At 48.9% G+C, this 14,452-nt stretch overlaps 1 protein-coding gene across 3 annotated transcripts in view; it reads right to left on the minus strand.

Moving 5' to 3' along the window:
• Positions 1 to 14,452, minus strand: part of BANP (BTG3 associated nuclear protein) — a 229,860-nt gene that overhangs the window by 60,822 nt on the left and 154,586 nt on the right. The window lies entirely within an intron of this gene.

Below are 14,452 nucleotides of genomic sequence, written 5' to 3' on the forward strand. Positions count from 1 at the left end.
GCTCTTCTCAGAACTATGGCTTGCCCAAGGTCATCCAGCAGCTGCGAGTGGAGGAGTGGGGAATCAAACCCGTTTCTCCCAGATTAGAGTCCGCACACTTAACCACTACTCACAAACTGGCTCTCACACCAAACTGGGGAGGCGGGCTGGGTTTGGAAAAGCTGAGGGGACCTCAGTCCTTCCACGTCCTGAACTGTATTTTGAAGCAGGCAACAAAAGTATGAAAAATGAGTAACTAATGGCTACAATTGTTATACAATAAAGATATTTTCAAGATTTTCCTTAGTTTGGCCGATTACTTCAAGATGCCTTAAATAACTTTTGATTATTTTTAAGTCACGCTCCCAAACAGCCCGTGTGAACTACTTTCTACCACCTCCTCCTCCTCTGAATGCAGGGAACATTTCATGTGTATCTTGTTTCTGGGAAGAAACACAAAAGACCGCAGGGGTATTTCTACAAAATGCAAGCACAGCGACAGCCTGGTGACGATTTGTGCATGCCAAAAAAAATATTCCCCACACTTATTATTTATTTACTTCATTTATGTCCTACCCTTCTGCCCAATGGGGACCCAAAGCAGCTTATATCGTGCTCCTCTCCTCCATTTTATCCACACAACAACCCTGTGAGGCAGGCTAGTCTGTGAGCATGTGACTGGCAAAAGGTCACCCAGCAAGCTTCCATGGCAGAATGGGAATTCAACCCAGAATCTCCCAGATCTTAGTCTGACACTCTAACCACTACGCCACATGGGCTGTCTAAGTATATTTACACGTTCCATAGCCTCTATGAAGATAAACTCAGGTGGGTGGCCGTGTTGGTCTGAAGCAGCAGAACAAATTCTGAGTCCAGGGGCACTTTTAAGACCAACAAAGTTTAATTCTGGGTACCCAAAATTAAGAAGAAGAAGAGAGAAGAGATTGGATTTATACCCCATGGCCCTTCACTACCCAAAGGAGTCTCAGAGCTGCTCACAAACTCCTTTCCCTCCCCCTCCCCACAACAGACACCCTGTGAGGTGGGTGGGGCTGAGAGAGCTCTTGACAGAAACTGCTCTTTTTCAAGAACAGCTCTTGTCAGAGCTACGGCTTGCCCAAGGTCATCCAGCAGGTGCAAGTGGAGGAGTGGGGAATCAAACCCGGTTCTCCCAGATTAGAGTCCGCGCACTTCACCACAACACCAAACTGGCTTTGTTGGTCTTAGAGGTGCCACTGGAGAAACTTTGTTCCATAGCCTCTAAGTATATGATACATCTAAATATATCAGGGTTATATGTCACTAATGTTTTGTACTGGTTAACAAACTGCGAATTTAGGAAGATATGAATTTAAGAAATTGGAACGGAGGACAGAATAACTCAGCTGTTGGCCTGCCTGCCGGGGCCAGGTAAAAAGAAAGAGGCACCAGGGCAACATTTACGTTCCACCACTGCGTTTATTCAAAGCCCCCCTTTCGCCTCCATCTTTCAGTTTAAAAAACTTACTAGGAAGCTACGGAAAAACAACAAAGGCCATACAAATCAGTAAGAATCCCGCTGTCATCACAACAACAAATCAGCAGGGGAAACACGAAAAAGCAACACACAGGTCTGGCAAGCAGTTCACCGGACAGGACTGTCTGAATGTGGAACCCAAAAGCTGACAGCAGCGCCCCTTGGGAATGGCATGTCTGGAGCCATGGGCTTCGGTCTCCCCTGCTTGTTAGCTCCCTAGAGTGCTGCTGTTTGAAAGGTCATAAGAAGCAATAAACCAGAAAGAAGAAGGAGAAGAAGGAGAAGGAGAAGGAGAAGAAGAAGGAGAAGGAGGAGGAGGAGGAGAAGGAGAAGAAGAAGGAGGAGAAGAAGAAAAAGGAGAAGGAGAAGGAGGAGAAGAAGAAGAAGAGGAGGAGGAGGAGGAGATTGGATTTATGCCCCGCCCTTCACTACCCAGAGGAGTCTCAGAGCGCAAGACTCCACAGCTTAGAGGGAACATTGCCTGGGAGGTAGGTGGGACTGAGAGAGCTCTGACAGAAACGGCTCTTCTTCAAGAACAGCGCTTATCAGAACTACGGCTTGCCCATGGTCATCCAGCCAGGTGCAAGTGGAGGAGTGGGGAATCAAACCCGGTTCTCCCAGATTAGAGTCCACACACTTAACCACGACATACCAAACTGGCTCTCAATATCGTATAGTGAGATAATAGGAATATGGAAGCCAGCTCACTCAGCCATGCCTCTGTACTCGCACCCAAAACAGTCCACGAGTGGAAAACACGCATATGGAGCAGAGCATTTGGAGCAGAGGTCTATCAGTGGCTATTAGCCACAAGGTATAGATAGGGGCTCTGGGGCAAGGGATGCTCTGTCTTCTTGGTGCTTGGGGGGGGCCAACAGTGGGAGGGCTTCTAGTGTCCTGGCCCCACTGCTGGACCTCCTGATGGCACCTGGTATTTTTGGCCACTGTGTGACAGAGCGTTGGACTGGATGGGCCTTTGGCCTAATCCAACATTGGCCTCTCTTATGTTCTTATGTTAACACCTTTGAAATGCATGCTTGTAGCTGAGGCAGGAATTCTAAGGTCTGGGTTGAACATGGGTCTGCAACAAGCTCGCCACTTATGTGCAGCTGGAATCCCTCACCAAAATGCCAGCCTTTGACTGAAACTGGAAATGCAGGCGTACAGTGGCAACAGGGCTGCCTCTCTGGGAACCAGATGATCTTATAGATGGCTTTAAAAGGGGATCAGACAGATTCACAGAGGACAGGTCTATTGGTGGTTACTAGCCATGGTGACTAAAGCGAACTTCCACATTCAGAGGCTGTCAACCTCTGAATCCCAGAGCCAGGATGCAACATCAGGGGAAGGCCTCCGCCTCTGATGACTGGGGGAACTGGCTGGCCACTGTGAGAATCTGGATGCTGGACTAGATGGACCACTGGCCTGATCCAGCAGGGCTCTTCTGAGGTTCCTACCTGGGAAGGCCTCAGCCTCTATGACCTGGTATTGGATGACTGGGGGAACTGGCTGGCCACTGTGAGAATCTGGATGCTGGACTAGATGGACCACTGGCCTGATCCAGCAGGGCTCTTCTGAGGTTCCTACCTGGGAAGGCCTCAGCCTCTATGACCTGGTATTGGATGACTGGGGGAACTGGCTGGCCACTGTGAGAATCTGGATGCTGGACTAGATGGACCACTGGTCTGATCCCGCAGGGCTCTTCTGATGTCCTTCTGACCAGCAACATACCACCTGTCTGACTACGCAGGTCCCAATCCCAGACAGTACAGTGGCACAAGATTCCAACCACACAGAAATGACAAGCACCCCAAGAACCAGAACTGTTCCACATCGGGATTCGAGGGTAAAGAAACCAATTAACTGTAGCCAAAGCTCTACCTCCATTACAGACCAATAAACCTCAAAATCCACTGCAAATTCTTAAATAGCCCTCTCATTCCTAGGTGCGCCCATTTCATATCAGTAGATTTCTGCTGCTGCTGCACGTCAAGGCCAACTTCCTCCTTTATTCTAGCAATGCCTGTGAGATTAAAAGCATCGCATAATAAACGCCGGGTTTGGCTATCAAGCCTCTACATTTCAACAAAGCAACAGATGCACGCATCGGTATATTTCAGTAACACAATATTAAGCACAGCATTCTCAATTGTCCCATGATATTATCATAATCTAAAGGATAATATATCTTTCCCAGGGTTAGGAGGAGAATGCCAAAGGCACTTAAGCCACACGCAGCAACACAACAGATGAAAGCAGGTTACAAACCCTGCTCACGTTCGCCATTTATCAAATGGCGAAGCCTTGGAAAGCTGCCAAAGCAAACGTTTAATAATAATAAAAAAAACCTCTCATGCTACCTAAACAGCCACATGCAGTGAATATTTAAACATATCCATCAAGGCATGTCCACGTGTTTTCAACAGCCCTGGAAGCTGGGGTGGGGCCGTGGGGGTGGGGATATACCCCCTCTCCATTAGTAATGGGGGACAGTAAGTGCCAACTTTTTTTCTCCTTGATAAAAGTTATTGTCTTTTAGCCTGCCTTTCTCCAAAGAGGACTCAAGGTGCATTAAAAGTTCTTTAAAACCAAACCAAATCAGGCACAAAACCGTTACAACAATATCTGTAAACTGTCATAAAAACCAAAACCCATTCTCAACCTTAATGTCAAAAGCAGATCTTTAACTTAGACTTCAGGAAAAAACGGCCTCCTAAACAATTCAACCCTGCAAAGCCTCCAAAAAGGCACTAACACTGTGGGCTTTCCTGACCTCCACGGGGAAACTACTGCACGATGCAGGGGCCGGAACGGAAAAAGGCTTTGGAAAGACAGGTTGCTTACCTGTAACTGGTGATCTTCGAGTGGTCATCTGTGCATTCACACCCTTGGGATATACTGCGCCTGCGCTGAACCTTCTCGGTACCGGTAGCTAGCAAAAGGGATTTTCGCGCCTCTCCCAGGTCACGCGCCGGCTCCACTGCGCATGACCAAGGAGGGGCACGCAGATCCCGCCAGTTCCTTCTGACCGCCGCCCAACAGCCTTCAAAGAAACAAGATGAAGGGCCGAGAGCAGAGGGGAAGGAGGGCGGGTGGTGTGAATGCACAGATGACCACTCGAAGATCACCAGTTACAGGTAAGCAACCTGTCTATCTTCTTCGTGGTCTCTGTGCATCACACCCTTGGGAGAATAGCAAGCAATAACACTTACCTGGAGGAGGGGCCGAGGCCCTACATCTGCGCCATCTGCAAGATAGACCGACCCAACGCCACACGACGAGTAGACCGGACATCAAGGGCATAATGCTTCACGAAGGTGAGCGGAGTAGCCCAAGTCGCAGCGTTGCAGATGTCCTCCAACGGCATACCTCGCAGGAAAGCTGTGGAAGTTGCTACCGCCCTCGTAGAATGGGCGCGAAGCTGACCTGGAAGAGGTTTCTTAGCCAAAGCGTAGCATAGCTTGATCACCTCCACAATCCATCTCGACAGCCTCTGGGAAGAGATCTTCTTCCCTTGGGAGGGCATACTGTGAGCAACAAACAAAGCTGGAGACTGGCGAAAAGACTTAGTCCTGCCCAAATAGAACAACAACGCTCTCTTAACATCCAGAGAATGCAATTTCCGTTCCTCTTCATTAGCAGGAGACGGGAAAAACGATGGCAGAACTACATCTGAACGAAGTCCGAGTAGACAGTTTACGACAGTTCAACAAGACATCATTGATACGAGCGTCCATCACTGAAAGCGTATTTCCCACAGAGTCAGCTTGAGACTCAGAGGATCGTAGTGAAGGACCTGGCCCTCCTGAGCCTGGAGGAGATCCAACTCCTGCGGCAGGTGTACAAAGGATCCCTTGGCTAACCTCAACAGTGTCGGGAACCAAACTTGCCGAGGCCACCAGGGGGCTACTAGAAGACAATGGGGCTTGTCGTGTTGTATTTTCACCAACACCCTGTGAAGCAGCGGAATCGGAGGAAATAGGTACAGAAAGTTGTGAGCCCACGATATCAACAGGCCGTCCCCCAGTGACAGAGGGTCCAACCCCGCTCTGGAACAAAACATGGGACACTTCTTGTTGAATCGAGTTGCAAAAACATCGATGTGGGGATGTCCCAGACGTTGAAAAAGAGGGAGGAGATACTTTGAATTCAGCTCCCAATCGTGGTCCGATGCTCCTCCTCTGCTCAGGAAATCTGCTTGCTGGTTCAAAGTTCCTGGCAGATGGGCAGCTTGGAGAGTGATATTCCGATGAAGGCACTCTTCCCATATGTCCATAGCTAGCCTGCAAAGGGATCTGGACACTGTCCCGCCCTGGCGATTGATATAAGCCATTGCAGTTGTATTGTCCGTAAATATTAACACAGCTTTCCCTGCAACCTGTTTGTGCAAGGATCTGAGGGCAAATTTTACGGCCAGCAGTTCCAGATAGTTGATGTGATGACGTTTCCAAAGGGGCTGCCATGGAGCACCCACACAAGTGTCGTCCGTATGAGCACCCCAACCCCACAGGGAGGCGTCTGTGGTGATCGACATCACGGGAACAATCGGTTGGAACGGTGCACCCGCCAGCAAATTGGTGTCCACGAGCCACCACTGCAGGGAGGTAAGGACCTGAGGAGGCACGACTAGTCGAAGACTTGGGGGGTGAAAGGAGGGGCGAAATTTCTTTAGAAACCAAAGCTGCAACGGACGCATGCGAAGGCGTGCACACTCGATCACAGAGGTGGTGGCTGCCATGAGACCCAGGATCCGCTGAACGTGGACTGCTGATGTCACATTGGATCGGAACAAACGTCGAATTTCCAGACGAATGGTATCTGCCCGTTGGCGAGGAAGGTAGGCCCGAGTGGCCAGGGAATCTATGACAGCTCCTATGAACTGCACGCGAGTTGCAGGTTGCAGCATGGATTTCTGCAAATTGACTAGAATTCCAAGGGAGGATAGGGTCGACAGTGTAATGGTGATGTGCTGAAGGAGACAGTCCTTTGAATCTGCCACCATTAACCAGTCGTCTATGTACGGAAAAATCTGAATGCCCTGAAGACGAAGGTGGGCGACGACAACCACCATTACCTTCGTGAAAACCCTGGGGGCGGTAGAGAGCCCGAAGGGGAGGGCTTTGAATTGATAATGGTCCTCTCCGACCGTGAATCTGAGGAATTTTCTGTGACGAGGATGGATGGAGACGTGAAAATAAGCGTCTTTGAGATCTAAAGTGACCATCCATGTCCCTGGAGGCAGGAGTGGTAAAATACTTTGCAAAGTGGTCATACGAAACTTTTTGTAAACAATGAATCGATTGAGAAATCTTAGATCCATAATTGGACGAAGTCCTCCGTCCTTCTTGGGGACCGTGAAATATCTGGAATAAATCCCGTGGCAACGATCTGCCGCCGGGACTATCTCTATAGCGTTTTTCAGTGACAGAGATCGTACTTCTTGCATCAGGACAGGTGACGTTGGAGTTCCGACGAAATGGGAAATTGTGGGGATTTGAGAAAACTCTATGAGATAGCCATCTCTTATTATAGAGTGAACCCATTTGTCTGTAGAAATGTCCAGCCATGCGTGAAGAAAGGGAGCGAGGCGAGTATGAGCAGTAAGGCTGAAGTCAAAGCCCCTGTTTGGGATTCTTGGGAAACTTCGACTTATAGGCACCCGATGATTGTCCTTTATTCTTAGGGGGAAAAGACCTTGACTGAGAAGAGGGAGGTCTTTGCCATTGATCCGTAGGCGATTTGTTGTACGGTTGTCTAGAAGACCAAGATTGTCTAGGCCATTGCTTGGTCTTAGGGTATTTAGTTGGGGGAGAGATTCCCAGACTTTTAGACGTCTTGATACTCTTATCCATTTCCTGTAATACCGTATCAGTGGTGGAACTAAACAGTCCAGAGCCTTCAAAAGGAAGGTCCTCCACCGACGATCTGGTATCATATGGCAATGAGGAGGAACGGAGCCAGGCATGTCTGCGTAGGGCTACGGAAGTTGCTAGAGTCTTGCTAGCAGATTCCAAGGAATGCTTGGCAGCACTAATTTGATGTCTAGCCAGTACCATCCCTTCATTTTGAAGCCTCTTAATCTGAGGCTGACATTCCTTTGGTACATGTGGAAGGAAGTCGTTTAAGCGTTTCCACAAATTGAACTGATAGCGGCCCATGCAGGCTGCATAATTTGCCGTTTTAATGCCCATTGCACCGACAGTGTAAAATTTTCTGCCCACCGAGTCCAACTTCTTTCCTTCCTTATCTGATGGCGTTGAGTGACTCGATTTTCCTTTCGTGGACGACGATACGACCAAAGAATTGGGTTTAGGATGCGTGTATAGAAACTCAGCCCCAGATTCTTGGATCTTGTACATGTGATCCAGACGTTTATTGGATACAGTAATGGAGGCTGGATGGGTCCAAAAGTCCTTAGTAGTTTGTAAGAGGACTTTTGTCATTGGAAGAGCCACAGAAGGCGAAGTGTTGGAATGCATAATGTCAAAAACATTGTCATCCACGAAACTGGCAACGAGAGTAGGAGTCATAGACAGGTCCAACGCCATACGTTGAACAAAGTCTCCATATGACTTAACATCCTCTGATGGAGAAATAGGCAGATCCGCTTCCACATCCTGTGGGGTGGATTGTATGTTCACGTCCTCTATATGTTCAGAGGAGTCGTCTGAATCGGAGGATACATTGGATGGTTCCGGGGATGATCCGGGTAATTCCGGTTGATGCGTTGTCGGCATGTTGACCGGGGGTGCAGCCGGGTCTGGTGGATGTATCGGCATGGACTGCTTCGATACCGAGGATCGATCCCGAAACTGCGAGATGCGGGATGACACCGATTGACGATCCCAGTCAGGTGGAGGTGGTGGAGGAAAAGCCCATGGGTATGGGTATCGGCTTCCATACAAGTAATGCCACTGTCTCTCATCCCAGGTTAAAGTAGGGGATGCCGGTCGGTGTCGATCATCGACTCCACGTTCCGGGGAAGCATGAGAGGATTGACGACTCGACATATCAGATTGCGACTGATTTGTCTGCTGAGTAAGGTCGATGTCGAGATCTGAACCAATCAGGTGATGAGGTTCTTGCGTGAGATCTCGACCTTGACTAGCTGAAACCTTATGGACTTTCGACTTGTCCGTTTTAGGTTTCTTCGACTGCTGTGAGTCTTTGCCCTGCTTCCGGATCTTGGAAGGTACGGCATCAGATATCCCCTGCTTCCGGATCTTGGAAGGTACGGGGTGGTCTTTTATCGGCGTCGATCGTTTCGGTGCCGAAGCATCGATTGCGACCGTTGACGTCGATGTTCCCGAAATGGGAGGACAAGTGTCCGCAGCCAGGGTGGACATCGAGGCGTGCCCGGACGTGTCCAACGGCGAAGACGACTGTGGAGATAGCGCCTTCTCCATCAAAGCCAAGTGCAGACGAGCTGCCCTGTTTTTTCTCGTCTGGTTCGAGAATTTCTGGCAATGTCCGCACTTAGAAACACAGTGCGACTCCCCTAAACAGACGAGGCAAAGCGAATGCCCGTCGGTGGGGGATATTTTAAGGCCGCAAGTCTTACACCGTTTGAAACAACCCCACCGCGGGGCCATAGGCCAGCGGAGGGGAAACGTAAAGACAAGAAACAAACACACCGGAGAAAAATGCTAACTACAAAAATAAAGAAAAGGAAACTAACTAAACGCAAGTTTAGCAAAAAGTTTGGTACTTAACAGACCGAAGCAGAAGGCGTCCTACCAGCGCGGCGGTCAGAAAAGAACTGGCGGGATCTGCGTGCCCCTCCTTGGTCATGCGCAGTGGAGCCGGCGCGTGACCTGGGAGAGGCGCGAAAATCCCTTTTGCTAGCTACCGGTACCGAGAAGGTTCAGCGCAGGCGCAGTATATCCCAAGGGTGTGATGCACAGAGACCACGAAGAAGATTGTGCACTTGTTCTTACCCTCTCTGCAAGATGACACACAATATATATATTTTTACCCTGGTCGAAGCCAGGACTTTGTATTATTTTCAGAAAGTCACTACAAGAAATAAAACAACAACGACAATAACAACAATCGCATAACAAAAAGACAATAACAAACAACACCTACTACAATAGTGGAGCTCGTACTTAGTCTCTGGTTAACATAAGTAGTATGTTTGAATCTTATCTGATTTTAAGCACCTATGTCTAACATTATACTCAATTTTAAGTGACAACTTTTATTTTTTTTAATTATTTTGAAGATTTTGGGGTATAGTCCTCAATCCATCTATAAAAGTTTGTCCAAATATTTTCAAAAGTTCCATCTTTCCCCCCTTGTAACTGTAACATTAATTTGTCCATTTCTACTTTGTGAACTACTGGCATTAAAGTTGTGAGCGAGCGATTTGGCTACTGCATAAAATGCGTAGATACAAATAAATTGGCTACTGCATAAAAGGAGCCATCCTTCCTGAGCTAAGACAAAAACTTGTGAGCCAGAGGCTAAAAAACTGTAAGCCAGCTCACACTAACTCAGCTTAGAGGGAACACTGGTCCTAGGCCATGGGGGGCTTTATGGGTAAAATAACCGGCACCTTACATTGAGGCTGGCCAGTGAAATGCTCTCAGAACAGGCCTCATGTGTGTATCACAGTTAGCCCTAGATAAGGAGCTGCTGTGTTTGGCACCAGCTGAAGTTTCTGAATTGTCTTCCAGGGCAGCGTAGGGTGTGTCCAGTCTTGAGTTAGCTGCATTATGGATCATCATGGCCCCAGATTGGTTGGGTCAAGGTAGGGAGCCAACTGTAGTGCCAGGTGGAGATGGAAAAGGGCATTCCTAGGAGCGAGATTAACCCGCTTCTCCATTAAATGGCATATTTAACATTCTTCCCAAAAACTTAGTCGGGGGTGGGTGGTGGGTGGGAACAAACAGCTGCATCCCTTCAAAAGTGAGAAGCACAATTCCCCTCCAGGACCTCAGCCTTACTAACCAGCATCACCTCTGTTTTGTCTGGATTCAACTTCATCTTCTTTGCCTTTGGCCACTTGACCACAACTACCAGTCAAACATATTTATTCTTATATATCTGTGTTCTAGGATGTTTTCTGCCCTGCCATGAAGCTGCACTTCTCTGTAAAAGAGTTTCCGTTCAGGGATTATAGGCGGGGTCCAGCTACAGAAGTCCAGCCCTAAGAGCCAGGAAAGTGCTCGTTTTCAGTCTTTCAAAACTACTCAAGAGTCCAATTTGCAAAACAAAAGAGGCTCTAATGAAGCTGAATCAATTTAAACACTGAGGTCAAAGCTTTTGTTCCTATAGAGCCAGTTTGGTGAGTGGTTAAGGGTGCCGACTCTAATCTGGGAGAACCGGGTTTGATTCCCCACTCCTCCATGTGCAGCTGCTGGTGTAACCTTGGGTCACTCATAAATTCTTTCAGAGCTGTTCTCTCACAAGCAGTTCTTGGGAGAGCTCTCTCAGCCCCACCTACCTCACAGGGTGTCTGTTGTGGAGAGGGGAAGGGAAAGGAGATTGTAAACCACTCTGAAACTCCTTTGGGTAGTGAAGGGCAGGGTATAAACCCAATCTCTTCCTCCTCCTCCTCCTCTTCTTCTACAAAGGATGGTAAAGGGTCATTGTGTGGGGGATGAGCACAGGGGTGGGCTGCAGCTCAGTGGCAGAGTATCTGCTTGGCATGCAAGAGGTCACAGATTACCCACCCCCAGCATTTTCACTTTAAAAGGACCAGGGAATAGGTGATGGCGAAAGACCTGTCTCAGCCTGAGACCCAGGAGAGCTGCTGCCAGTCTGAGTAGACAATGCTGACCTTGATGGACTGAGGGTCTGACTCAGTGGAAGGCAACTTCATGTGTTCCAGGCAGAGCTAATGGGAGCCACAATAGCAGCCTTCAGGGATGTTCTAACTAACTTGACTTGCAAATCAGGGTCTGGAGGGGGGCAGCTTTTGCCTCCTGTGGGGGCTGTAGGAACTTGCCGATATTTCAAGGTGCTTCGCTTTGCATTTCGTAGAATCTCTCTGCATTCCCACTTCTGAGGAGAGGGAGCTCACATAATGCACAATAAGCAGCAGTGATCTTTCGTCTGTTTGTCTCACACGCTCTGTCCTGGGCCCCTTTTGGCTGCGCTTCCCTTTCTGGCCAACCTACATTCGATATGCAGTTGTTTTTGTGACTTTTCTGGGATGCTTCTTGGAGCCAGGCAACCCCAACACAGCCCTCTCGCCTGCAGTCCTTTATGGCACAAGCGAGATTTTCCACTCCTCTGGGGAAGGAAAGGGTTTCTCATGCAGGATCGATTCCCTTCACTACCTAAGCCCTCCAAGATTCCAGTTTTCCTTCTGGCATCCAACAAAGGAACACTTTTATTAGACGAAAAGTGACACAGTGTGCCGTCTGCAGAACGAAGCACATTTTCCCCATGTGACAAATGACTGAAGTCGGTCAAAAACAATTTGGGGAGGAGGGGGGGATGGGGTGGAGAGGCTTTTCCCCCTTGCTCCGCAGACCAAAAAACGCTGCCGTTTGATTGTATATAAAACGTTAAAAAAAAAAACCCACTGGCCATTCCCACTCCTGCTAATATTTTCCCACTGCTGTGCTTCCAAGGAATTATTTAATGGGAAAGATAGTTTTAAAAGAGTTATGAAAAAACGTTTTATTTTAAAGGAGTGCAAGAACACAGAGTCATGGATGCCACTGTTATTGTTGGCAGGCCGCTCGAAACGATCTGAACAGATAGGAGGAGGAGTCCCAGCGGAATTACGCTCTCCTAAATTAAAAGTTCTTCATTTAGTGATTCTGGGATTCTTACAAAGCCAAGACACGGAGTCTAATAATCGGTGCTGGGCAGGGCAGGTTAAGTTTACTGCAGTTAGCAGCAGAGTCTCAGGAGAAATATAAATATTTGAAATCAATTGAGTGGAAAGGGGTATAAAACAACAAACGTTGAAGTGGCAAGGGTCTGCTTATTGCTCCTATATGGCTGTAAACATTTCAGGTGTCACTCCTTTTTGGGCATTCTCTTCAAGACTACGTGCGCTCCCGACTCTGGACACGCAGTTACCAGCATCGCAATAACCTGCCTCATCCTGTGCAGTATCTATAGCATCAATTCTGGTGTGGTGTGCTGACCAGAGGGGCGGGCTAGGATCCGGGAGAGCCAGGTTTGAATCCCCACTGTTTCACAGAAGACTGCTGGGTGACCTTGGGCCAGTTTCGCACTCTCAGCCTCACCTACCTTGCAGGATTGTTGGGAGGATAAAACGGGGGAGAGGGGAATGATGCAAGCTGCTTTGGGACCCCACTGGGGAGAAGAAAGGTGGGGTATAAATGAGGTAAATAAACAGAATTCCACAGCATCCTGGGTGCAGCAGTCCAGTGACAACTGCCCTTGCAACACCAGCCAAGAGGGCACTTGTAGGCCCAGCTCTACGCTCTGCCAAGGCAAGTTTAGCCTCCCAAGCCCTTATCAGTAGAAGGAGGCCATGCTGTGTCCTTTAGCAGCTGAGGAGGAGCAATGGTGTGGAGTTGTTTTTTGTGGCCCCAGAAGGTCGGACCAGAACCAACGGGTTGAAATTAAATCAGAAGAGCTTTCGGCTAAACATGAGGAAGAACTTCCTGACAGTTAGTGCAGTTCCTCAGTCGAACAGGTTTCGTCGGGAAGTGGTGGGCTCTCCTCCTTTGGAGGTTTTCACGCAGAGGCTAGACGGCCATCTGACAGCAATGTGGATTCTGTGAACTGAGGTAGATCGTGAGAGGGAGGGCAGGGCGGGTTGCCTCAATGCTTAGTTCTCGTGGCCCTTTTTTACATGCCCAGGGAGATGCTGTTTGCCACTCTGGGGTCAGGAAGCAATCCTGGAGTGTTTTTGCCATCTTCTGGGCATGGAACAGGGGTCACTGTGGGTGTAGTAAATGTAAAGGTTCCCTTGCTCGAAAGCCAGTCGAATCCGACTCTAGGGTTGCGGTGCTCATCTCCGTTTCAAAGCCGAAGAGCCAGCGCTGTCCGAAGACGTTTCCGTGGTCATGTGGCCCACCTGGGCGCAACCTCTTGTGCACAGGTAGAGCACCTAAAGGAGACCACTGCAAGACCCAGCTAGAGGGATGGCTGCAGGAATGTTGGTGGACTCTCGCTGGGGAGGAGCAAGGGGGAGAAGTGGAGAAAGCAGGGGCTATAAAAGGCAGGACGGGAAAGTGCACAGGGGCAGAGCTGGAGAGATGGCAGAGGAGGAAGAGGAAAGAGGCCAGACTAGAGCCCTGACTACAGGCAGACAGTCGGCCTTGTTCCTGTCCTGGACCGCCACATACTAGAGTAAACGTCACCTTGTACGATGTTAAGAAAAATCAGTAGGCCGAGACCTGCTTCACACGTGCTCACAAGGTCCAACAATGGGCATCACCTCCTACACAAGATTCTGCATTGGACTTTGGTTCACACGTTCAGTGTCACGAAGTGTACGGTAAGCAGAGTGACGTGCATGCATGTACAAGGAGCGGCCCTTAGGGCCAAACTAGGTGCTGTTCATGTGCCCATCCCATTCACTTTTAAAGCCAGGGCTGTGTGTATCATGTTTTAACAGTGAAAAAAGAAGAGAGAAGAGATTGGATTTATACCCCGCCCTTCACTACCCAAAGAAGTCTCAGAGCGGCTTACAAACTCCTTTCCCTCCCCCTCCCCACAACAGAAACCCTGTGAGGTAGGTGGAGCTGAGAGAGCTCTGACAGAAACTGCTCTTTTTCAAGAACAGCTGTGCCAGAACTATGGCTTGCCCAAGGTCATCCAGCCAGGTGCAAGTGGAGGAGAGGGGAATCAAACCCCGTTCTGCCAGATTAGAGTCCGCGCACTTAACCACGACACCAAACTGGCATGCAGGAAGACTGGCTCTTAGCTGGGGCATCATTTGTGGGTAGCGGGGGACAAGGGTGAATCTGGGCAAATGGCCCAGTGTTTACTGCAGTGGCTCAAGTGGTTAAGACACTGAAC

Source organism: Gekko japonicus, unplaced genomic scaffold (genome assembly GCF_001447785.1).
Source record: "Gekko japonicus isolate JY-2015 unplaced genomic scaffold, Gekko_japonicus_V1.1 scaffold1476, whole genome shotgun sequence".
NCBI classification, from domain to species: domain Eukaryota; kingdom Metazoa; phylum Chordata; class Lepidosauria; order Squamata; family Gekkonidae; genus Gekko; species Gekko japonicus.